The sequence below is a fragment of the Cibotium barometz genome, chromosome 1 (genome assembly GCF_041138505.1).
Source record: "Cibotium barometz isolate CiBa-2024 chromosome 1, ASM4113850v1, whole genome shotgun sequence".
Taxonomy (NCBI): domain Eukaryota; kingdom Viridiplantae; phylum Streptophyta; class Polypodiopsida; order Cyatheales; family Cibotiaceae; genus Cibotium; species Cibotium barometz.
In genome coordinates this window covers 49,023,560-49,034,933 of record NC_141046.1, presented here as the reverse complement: position 1 = coordinate 49,034,933, position 11,374 = coordinate 49,023,560, and the positions used below count along the sequence as shown (strand labels likewise).

Sequence of the window (11,374 nt, the reverse complement as noted above, 5' to 3'; positions counted from 1 at the left end):
CATGTGCATTGCATACGGATATATAAGCAAGTCACATATATTCTTCCATGAGTTGTAAGAGTTTGGATGGTTGTCATGGATTGTGAGGGGATGACAAGTCATTGTGATGTGTATTAAATATTCTCCTCTTAATTTTCCAAGGCCTCTTTGTCTTGTGGTTCAACACTTTCAATTTTTGCAATTAATCTTGGCTCTGATACCATTGTTGTGGGAGGTTGACATAAACCCAATGAATTGATTGTAAAAAAAATAAATACCAAGTATAAAATAATTATAAAAATACTAAATAACAAGCATACAATAGAGAAAATAATTGTACACGACAGAATATATTGGGTCCAATTTCCCCCACACAAGAGTGAGCCTTCCTCTTGGTGTACTTAAATATGTTCCTTGAAATAAATTGTGGGGCTCAAAATAGTGTTCTTTTACAAATATGTCAGCTTCTTTAAAAATAGCTTACTTTATTAGGCAAGCTAATCTGCTTCAAAAGTAGATGTAACCTTAAACCATATAAATGTGTACATATCTTAATCAAATATACACAAGGGAGCTTTCACATGTCCCGAATAATATATATACATCATCAATAAATATGGATGGCATACACAAAATGAATTACTAGTGCTTGTTTCTCACAAAATCAAATAATATTTGTTGACACTCAAAATTGATTACCTCAAAATATTCATGAACACCACCATTATCCAATCTAATGATTTGAACTTACATCAACTATGTCAATCAATTAATCAATTAACTGATTAAAAATACAAATAACCATATGAAACTCATAACATCAAGATGATCCACCCAATCTCCCATGCATGTGTACGGATTTACCTACGTATGCATAAAGTAATCTATGATTCGTCGCTTAGATTTAGAAAGGTATCCCAATCTAAACCTATCTAAGAGAATTCATAAAAATGGTAAACGTGAGAACATATATTCCATGAATTAACTCTAATTCATAAATAATGGGAAACATGGGAATATATATTCCATGAATTAACTCCTCTCATAACATTCCCTGAGGGTGACAAACAACTGTCTTGAGCAGTCACAAAATCATAAATAATCATCATAGGTTAGTATGAACATAACATACAATCAATGATAGGCAGCGAGGGCATGATTAGGTAGCCGTTAAGAATCTGTGATATGGTAACCCTTATACTTGACTAAAAAAGGTGATAAAACTACCTTTTCTTGTTGTTATCCGAATTTATAACAAAAACGGTTAGTAAAGGAATGTCCAAGTATAATGAATTAGTTTAATGCTACAATGAATCATAGGTGGGTAAAAGATTTATCATCTTCAACAATGGGTGTTTGATATGTTACAAAATAAAAGTGTGATTCTATAATCCTTGAACGACATGTATGTATTGTGACAAATATCTCCTCAAGGGGTAAGTGAGATTGAAGGAAACATAAGAAAGTGTTCACGGGCTATGGTGGTGTCGTCTCTATCGACACTCAAATTGATCACTGTCAAAATAATCTTGAACACCACAAGCTCGCCTCCATCATCCAATCCAATGATATGCACTTACATCAACTATGCCAATCAATTAATAAATTAATTGATTAAAAATACAAATAACCATACAAAACTCATAACATCAAGACGATGCAACCAATACTCTCATGCATGTATGGATTCACCTGCGTACGCATAAAGTAAGATATGATTCACCGCTTGGATTTAGAAAGGTATCCCAATCTAAACTCGTCTCTAGGAGAATTTATAAAAATGGAAAACATGGGAATATGTATTCCATGAATTAAATCCAATTCATAAATAATGAGAAACGTGGGATTATATATTCCATTAATTAACTTCTCATAGCAGAGAGAGAGAGAGAGAGAGAGAGAGAGAGAGGAAATATTACAAGATACATTGCGTATAGGCTATGTCGCATATAAAAAAATGATTGAATCTAGTGAGTCACTTAGCAACACAAAATGAGTCGCTAAGTGACACTTTAAATGGTATTATATTATAAAGGATTTACTTAAATATCATCGCTTGTGACATAAAAATTATTGTTATAAGCGCCATATAGAGAGTGTCGCTACAAACATCACTTTTGTGCCAAGTTGGGTACAACTTTTTAGGGGGCCCAAAGTGTCACTTCAGCCAAAGCTGGGACCCTTGTAACCTTGTAGTGAGAGCTCCATACCTCCGTGGTTAGCAATTTATGTCATAGTCTCCCATGAGTGTTATCACATCGTCACATGAACTACATTTTCTTGTCTCTCCTATGACTTCAAATCACTCATACACACTCAATAGCATGCATTAGAGAAATAATTATTAAGATGATTTAGCAAGAGCAATATCTTGCATTATAAGTGAAATTGACTGTGGCCAATCGGGCACCCAAGGCTCATAAGTGGCCTATTTCTTATATAATTCTTAATATCACAATGGAAGAGTATCTTGCATTATGAGAGAAAGTGGCTTATATACAAGGCCATAAGTGTTAAGACACTTTTAAACTGTGGCCAACTAGGTGCCAAAGGCTCATAAGTGGCCTACTCCTTATACAATGCTTAATTTCATAATACATGTATGAAGTACATTCATAGGGAATCCATTCTAGCTTGTTGCCACATGCTCTTAGAGTGAAAATCACCATAAGTACTCCGTTGGACCATTTTCGAGGACTTGTCCAAGTTATAGATTTGGACACCATTGCTTCATAGATTGATCATACATGCTTTTGGTGTGTCTATCTTTTCTATTTGATGTTGTAGAGTTATAGTGGATTAACATCATAATGACATACATTTATGAGGATGATTTTTTGTTGCTATTCTTATTAGAAAGTTAGCATTACTGGAGGGGACACTTTGCTATAGACGTAAAAACCTGCAAGGTTCTCCAAGCTTGCCTACACTCTTTGAAGATGAAATTGAATTCATCAGGATACCCCTAACCACCACAATCTAAGAGCAACCATGGGCATAGAATTTGTGGGTCCCATTAGCCTAGCTGCTTAAGGGAACCTAGGCATGCTATATCACGCTCGCCCCCACCCATCGATTAGTTCATCACCAAGAGGATTGAGGCTAAAACTACACAAAGAGATGGCATGAGATCTACCACCAAGTTCCTTTAACAAAGATGTGCTTACTCAATCTGGTTTCCCACTAGAAATAACAAAAACGAGCGATCGTTTACACATTTTATAAATGAAGTGGTGGAGTTCTTGTTCAAAGAATTCCTTTGCGATGCACATAAAATAAACACCTTATTACTACCTATAAGCTAATGGCCAAGATGAGAGCACAAATAAAATTTTGTGTGCCACTTACTTTGTTTTAACTCCAAGTATTCAAGGTATGTGTATCTTCAATATGTTCTTTTCTATTCTCATTTTTTTGAGAAATTAGGTATTTTATGCATATTTAACTTTTTGATATGTTTTTGACTTAAATAAACTTACGTGTATTTGTAGATGTAAGTGAAACAAGGCAACATGAAGTGCAGCAAAGCTTGTAAGAAATAAAGTTAAACATCTTATAGTTCTCTATTTTGTTTGAGTATATATGACATTAATCCAAATCGTAGTGTTGTTTCTTTTGTAATTAAATGCACTATAGCCTATTCAAGGCATTTTAGGATTATAAACTTGATGTGTATTTCCAATTATTAGAAGACTCATTTTCATTTCATCATGTTACATTATACTGGTCTCTTAAAATAATATATATCACATTATCACAAAATAAAAGCTCACCTTGTTACGTACATTCTGAGAGTGATTGGAGAAAATTTTGATTTTGTCTCCATTTTATCCCCAAAAAGAACTTGCAAAATCTTTTTGTTAGCCTCACAAAAGCCTTTCTAGTATACTACCTTGCAAAAATGTTAGAAAATAATCACAAAATCATACAACTTCAATTGGATTAAATTCTATGTATAGACATGGTTACTCCCTCTTGTTTTAAATTTTAATTTACCAAGAATTATCCTAACTTAGAAAATTGAAATCTCTTCTCATAATTTATGAAGTGATGTAAAATTATCCATATAAATAATTTAAAACTTTTATTAAACGACTAATTTAGAAACTTTAACACTAGTTTGATAATATGACAGAAAAGTGTCCGTGGACATATTTGTGTCCTCTTTACTGACCAACTTTATGGAATTATTTAGAACACATGGATAGTGAAAATCACTCCAGGGGGGGAGGTCACTCTGTTAACTCGCACGTGTTAACCCCCTACTTGTGGATTTTTGAATTTTAAAAACACCACTTTTGTAACACTTTTTATAATAAAAGTACCACTTTTATACCAAATTTTCACCATTTCAATTAGAAATCCCCTTATGTATGTAAATTTTTTATAACTCCACAAGAGAAAAAAAACCCTTCTGTTGAACTCACGTGTATCTTACATATTTTTAAGTGCACCCCCCTCCCTCCTCCCTGAAGAAAATCAAAGGTTTTCTTTTTTCATATCATCAGGTATATAGGAAAGGTATATTTTGGGATCACATTGGTTACCTCTGGGCTTTTCAATTTCATAAAAATTTATAGGCCAAATTACACTCGTAATACAGAGTTATTTGGACTATATTTGGATCAAAGGCTTTAATTAGTCAATTTCTCAATGTTTTCCAAAGTTTTTGGATATACATTACCTCATATATATATATATATATATATATATATATATATATATATATATATATATATATATATATATATATATATATATATGGTGTGATACAATCCATCTTAGGCTCAAAAATCAATTAGAATTCTAGAATTTAGGTCTTAACAAAATTTTAAGGTATTTAGCTGTCTCAAAAAAATTAACTTAGAGGAATTTTATAGCTAATCAAACAATCATAGACTAGGACCAAATCTTGCACACATGTTCTGTACAATGTTATACTTTATTGGTGCATTTTGTGAGAGCCAATCACATATACACCTATCCTTTTAGGCACTTTGTTTTAGATGAAAGTTCACAAATTTTGGACCATATTTTATTACTATAGAATATGAGACTACTTCACACATTTTTAAACATCTCATAAGGCTTTAAGTGGAATATCTAGCCATTTTATATAATAATAAATACTATTTTCATAAGTTTCTCACTAGATGATCCAAATATAAGCAGGAGTTTGTATATGTTGTTTTGTTATCAATGCAATTTTGAAAGTTGAGACCATCACCTTGTCTTCTAACTAAATTGAAATGTTTAAATATGTATTCTTGACCAACTACTTTAGTGGAGACATTGATTTATTAGTATAACTTAAGTAAATCACCATATAAACTCACACTATTGACATATTTCGGGTGTGAAAGACTCAACAACTAAAAAGATATTCTAAAAAGTAAATTTAATTGAATTAATTATTAATGCAATAAATTTTTTTAAATCATGGACTCTCATCTTGTAAATAGTATGTAAGGTTTAGGAGAAATTTATAATGAATCAAGATCATTTTTTTCTTGCATGTAGGAACCTACTTTGTAAATTTGTAACTTGTTTGGATTATAGTGCTGTATATACCTTATGGTGATTTATCAATTATATTTAACGTTACTTTTATCATTTTAATAATTTTCTAAGTTTTGCCACATTCATGAAAACATGCCTTAGAAGAGAAATGTCAAAATACCACTCCCATTCATAAGATGTAATTTTTTTAGCAAACTCCTGAAAAGATATATTTATGTCATGTTGAGCTACCAAACTAGTGTTAGCTAGCCATTAAAAGACACCTCACGGCGGCGAGAGTGTGTTGCACTTTTGCCATGTGAGTTGTACATGTATTTCTTTTATGAAAGCAATTATGTGAAGTGATTGTTAGAATTGTTTAACCATCTCCGTGTGCACCACTTATATATGATGTAATATGAATTTTATAACTATTTCCATTTTCACCATGCATTACAAAAGGAGATAAAGCAATAGCAATGAATTAACATAGTGATGATAGCTTTTGATCAATAATTGGATTCTCTGGTTGTAATGGCATTCTTGTGATCTAATGGAAGGAAATGACTTTCAGTGAGAACAATGGGCGAAGGTCGCAATCCCTTGAGGCATTCTTGTTTTGAAACTTTGAGCAATAGCTCAAAAGTGTAGAGGGCTGCTCGATGCATTTTGTTGAACAAATAATTAGCGTGTTGTTCCTTTTTAAAACTTGTAGTGTCTAGAAGAAAATAGTGTCCTTTAGTGTATCTTCCACGGCTAAGATTGAAATAAAAAAAGGGTTAAAATTTCCACTTAAATGGGGAAAGGGCCAAGAGGTTTCTAGCATGATTGGAAGTACTAATTAGTCTAAAGAACAAAAGGCCAAAGACGAATAAATCTATTTGTTGTTGCAAGATATAAAGATACAAAACTCATGGTGAGGGTTATGTGTTCTAATAAAGAAAGGGGAGATATGGTGGTCAAGAAGCGCGTGATGAGCGACCTTTTGGCCGTTCAAGCTTAAGTGGGCTAATGTTGACTGTTACGCTAATTCTCGAATCCAAAGCAAAGCCAGCGATGATTGGACAATCCCAAATCAGCGCCATTGAGACGTTGACAACGTAGAATAAAAAAACAAGTCCGTTATAGGGCTCCAGCAGCTACGTGGGTGGAACAGTCACTGCTTTTGCAATTCGGCGTGCCGCACTAGATTCGTGTACCGGTTAAATAGAGTCACGGAAGGAAGCCGCGCCGCTGTCGTTTCAAATTTAGGCAGTAGCTTTTCTCAACGGATGCGAGCTTTCTCACCTGCTGCCAAAACTCACGTTCGTGCATGAATAATGGCACGCTCTGCCAGCGCTCAAAGATGGCGACACCTGTGCTTCATTCATAGGATCGGACGGCAATCAATATAGTCGTTGTTGTTTGTTTTGTATGTGCACACAGCCAGCCAGTTGCCAGCCATATGAATAGGACGGGTGACTGGAGGCCGGCTGCTAATCAACGTGATCACGCTATAACTCTCGTTTTAACCAAACAGAATCCAATGCACTCCCTTAAATTTGGTATAAACCCTTAGTTTTAACACACCCCCGCCCGCCCCAAAAAAAAAATCAATGAGGAAACGTGCAAACAGAATCCCCCCAAAAAAAAATCAATGAGGAAACGTGCAAACAGAATGGAACTTGAGAACGTGGGAAGCTGTCTCTCAAACGTCTATTCTAGCTGTGGCGGAGGCGCGTTGCCAGCATTTGGGTCGGTCATATTGCCAGCTAAGCCCTGCCGTGCCTGCACACTCTTCTCCAAATTCTCTTTCGAAGGTGGTTAGTGGGTAACTTTTCCGGTAATTACTTGGTTAAGAGAGAGACAGAGAACCTGATGCCTTATAAGTACACTGTGCTACTGGTGGTTTCCATATTCTCTTCTGGCATCTTTGTACATTGCTTAAACCCAACTAGAGAGAGCGTCTTAAGAAGAGGACCAGTCCTCTGTCACTTGCTTACAGTCCAATTTTTTCTCCTTAATCCATCTTTGTAGACCGCAATTTTTCTATTTCTTCTCCAAAATCCATCTTTTGTCTTGTCTCAATCTACTCTTTCCTCAGTTGATCAAATGCACTTAACCAATCACCACCTTCTAGGGGTTGCAATTACTCAACGCTACTCTAAATTGAGCAGCGAAATCGAGGTCTTGATGCTTCACTAGCAGCACCACCTCAAGGCAGGAACGCTCAACCACGTGCTGAGGCAAGGTACTAGCACCATTTCACTGCAGGGTACACCCAAGAAGGTATTATCGTATCTCGGTGATCATTGGTCTAATCACCACCTAAGACTCTTAGGAGATACAGGTGACCAACGAGGGGGTATTCTGCACCTTAGTTAATCATCAGTCTAATCACCACACAGGATATCATTATATTAGTCTAGTCACAACCTAGCGGTTAGGAATCAGGATCAGTTTATCATTAGTCCTATAACTATGTAAGGGTTGGAAATTGTGACCGTTCTAATTCCCATTTTCTCTCAATAATAACTGATCAATAGATCACATTACCCTAACAGTTGCAGTTAATAAATTGCTGTTCCAGACAAAGCAATGATCACGAGAAGGGGTAATAGATGCAATACTGTCGCTGGTCTACTGTTTGAAACCTGCATGATTGTAGCACTAGTAAGCCTTGCATTTTTGCCAAAGCATGCAAACGGCCAGAATGGGCACTGGAAAACACTGGTCACTGCCGGAGTGTCTGCAATGCACATGACCACGGATAGGTTCAACAAGGTCATCATCTTCGACAGGACGGACTATGGGCCTTCGCAGCTCAGACTGCCGAACGGAAGGTGTCGGACAGATCCTAACGACCTGGCCCTTAAGGTGGATTGCTATGCTCACTCCTTTGAGTACGACGTGGCCACCAACAATGTCCGGCCGCTTGAGGTTCTCACTGACACCTGGTGCTCTTCCGGCGCCTTCGTCGCCAATGGCACCCTGGTTAATACGGGTGGCTTCAACGACGGAGCTGCTGCCATCCGTTACTTCGTCCCGTGCGACAACGGCGCATGCGACTGGATTGAGTTGGGGCAACTGGCAGCTTCCCGTTGGTATGCCTCTAATCAGGTTCTGCCGGACAACCGCGTCATCGTCATTGGCGGAAGACGCTCCTTCAGCTACGAGTTCGTGCCGAAAAAACCGGGGGAAGCAGCCTTCGCCTTTAGGTTTCTCGTCGAAACCAACACCCCCAACGTCGAGAACAATCTCTACCCGTTCCTTCATCTGTCCTCCGACGGCAACCTCTTCATCTTCGCCAACAACAAGTCCATCCTTCTCAACTACCAGACCAACACAGTAGTTAAGACTTTCCCGGACCTGCCGGGAGGTGGGCGGAACTATCCGTCGTCGGGCTCCTCAGTCATGCTCCCGCTGCAGCACTCCGACGGCTTCACGAAAGTCGAAGTACTGATCTGTGGCGGCAGTCCCGACGGAGCTTTCCAAGCGACAGGCTCCGGCACGTACATGGATGCTCAGAATGACTGTGCGAGGATGGTGATAACGGATGCCAATCCGGAGTGGGCTGTGGAAACCATGCCGTCGCCGAGGGTGATGTGCGACATGCTGATTCTTCCGACAGGGGACATTCTGATCATAAACGGAGCTGAGCAAGGGACGGCAGGGTGGGGGGCAGCGAGAAAGCCAGCGCTGGCTCCTTTTCTGTACTCTGCATGGAAGCCTGTAGGAAGAAGGTTCGAGGTACTGGCGGCTAGCGGTATTCCAAGGATGTACCATTCGACGGCAAACGTTCTGGCGGACGGAAGGATTCTGGTGGGGGGGAGCAACACGAATGTGGGCTATGTGTTCAGCGGGGTGCCATTCCCGACGGAGCTCCGTCTAGAGTCGTTCAGCCCATACTATCTCAATTCGGGCTACGATTACAGAAGACCGACCATCACAGGGCTCTCTACCACCACCATCTCCTACGCTTCCGTGTTCACCATGACCTTCAACGTGCCCACTGATCCTGCTGTCAACCTCTTCTTCAATCTGTATTTCCCGCCGTTCACCACCCACTCCTACTCCATGAATCAACGAATGCTCTTCTTAGCCTTTACTGTTAGCAAGGTTGGAGCCAGCTACCTGGCCACCCTCACTGCCCCTCCCACCTCTGTAGCCGCTCCCTCTGGCTACTACATGCTGCGAGTAATCAACAATGGCATCCCTAGCACTGCGGCATGGGTTCAACTCTCTTAAGGCCACTTCTTGGTATTGTAAACAGTACGTGAGTCTTCTTCCAACCTTCCACTTCCACCACATCGGCCTCCTCACACCATTACTTGGAAGTGGTTTCACAAAGCCTGATTTTCTTACACAACTACTATTCTTTCTATATAAAAGTGCCTCCTCCAAATTGTAAGTACTAATTAGTGGCGTACAAGTAAATTACTTGCTCCGCTAAATTAGATCACGAGGGCACCGTTCATAAAGCTCGAAACTTACACAGAAATGTGTATGTATCTTTCGACTCAAAATAAATAATCCATGCTTAATTATTTCACAATTTAAAAAAGAAACTTTGCCGAATTGTTGTTCAATTTCTTCGGCGAAGTTATCCTCGCGCTCTCCAAGTGGACATTGACAATTCTCTCTCGCGCTCTCTCTCTCTCTCTCTCTCTCCCCCCACAGGCAACCGACCATTTTCTGGAAGAGCTTTGTCAAAGCCTCCTTCAATGTGAGTCCGTCCGTGGGTGGGTGTGCGTGTGTGTGAGAGAGAGAGAGCGAATTGTACGTGTGTGTGTGAGAGAGAGAGAGAGACAGCGAATCCTCTTTATGATGATGTGTACGTAGTTTCGATAAAGATAGAGAAAGAGGGTTCTTTTGTTTGTGGACTGTGTAAGACGAACATTGACAGTAATGAAACAGTGAAATTTGAGAGAGAGAGAGAGAGAGGGGTGAGGGAATGAAATTTGAGAGAGAGAGAGAGAGAGAGAGAGAGAGAAAAGAGAGGGGGATGAGAGTAGAAAGAAAAAAGTAATAATAGTCTATGCAGCTAACAATGTTTTAAAAACTTTATTTTTTTTATATTTTAAAAAAAAATATCTATTGTCAACTAGGAATCAGGAATTGTTGGGTACCCAAAGATGCTCAACACAATGGCTAGTCCTCATATAGGGGGCTTACAAATCACCTATACCGTGACAATGATGGTAGAACATCTATTTCTAATACCCCATGTGAGTGAACTATCTATTTTGCCCAATGTCTAGTCAATGAAGGTATCACTCTAATAGGAGGCTTACAAAATAGAAACTTACAAAATAGAAACCCATCACTAACACCTCATGTAGATGGTCCAATGTCGAGTAAATGAAGATGCCACACCAATAGATCTCTTCCAAGAGCCTTTGTGAAGATATCCACATAGTCTTTCATTATTCCAACTAGACCTCTCTATCCATGATCAACTTGAGCATAAAATGATATTATATATCAATGTACTTAGTGTAAGCATGGAACACTAGGTTCATTGCAATTGCTATGCAAATTTGATTGTCACACAGAGTTGTCACATAACTATGTTTTGGTTGCTTTGAGCAAATCCCATGCCTCCCATGTAGCTCAATGTATGCTTACATCATAGAGCTATGCAATCTCTACTTATGCATACATAGAGCTATGCAATCTCTACGTATGCATACATCGAGCTCTATGTACACATACATAGAGCTATGCAATCTCTACGTATGCATACATAGAGCTATGCAAGTTCTATGATTGCATAAATTGAGCATACATAGAACTATGCATGTATGGATAGAGCGCTACACATCCTCTATGTATGCATACATAGAACTACGCATGCTCTATGTATGCATACATGGAGCATACATTGCCCAATCCATGTATATATGCTCTATGTATG

At 38.4% G+C, this 11,374-nt stretch overlaps 1 pseudogene across 1 annotated transcript; it reads left to right on the top strand.

The window, feature by feature from the left end:
- Positions 1-7,321: 7,321 nt before the first annotated feature.
- Positions 7,322-10,025, top strand: LOC147642118 (aldehyde oxidase GLOX pseudogene; annotated as a pseudogene). The gene has a single exon (XR_015266699.1). The product of XR_015266699.1 is annotated as an aldehyde oxidase GLOX pseudogene (transcript).
- Positions 10,026-11,374: the final 1,349 nt, after the last annotated feature.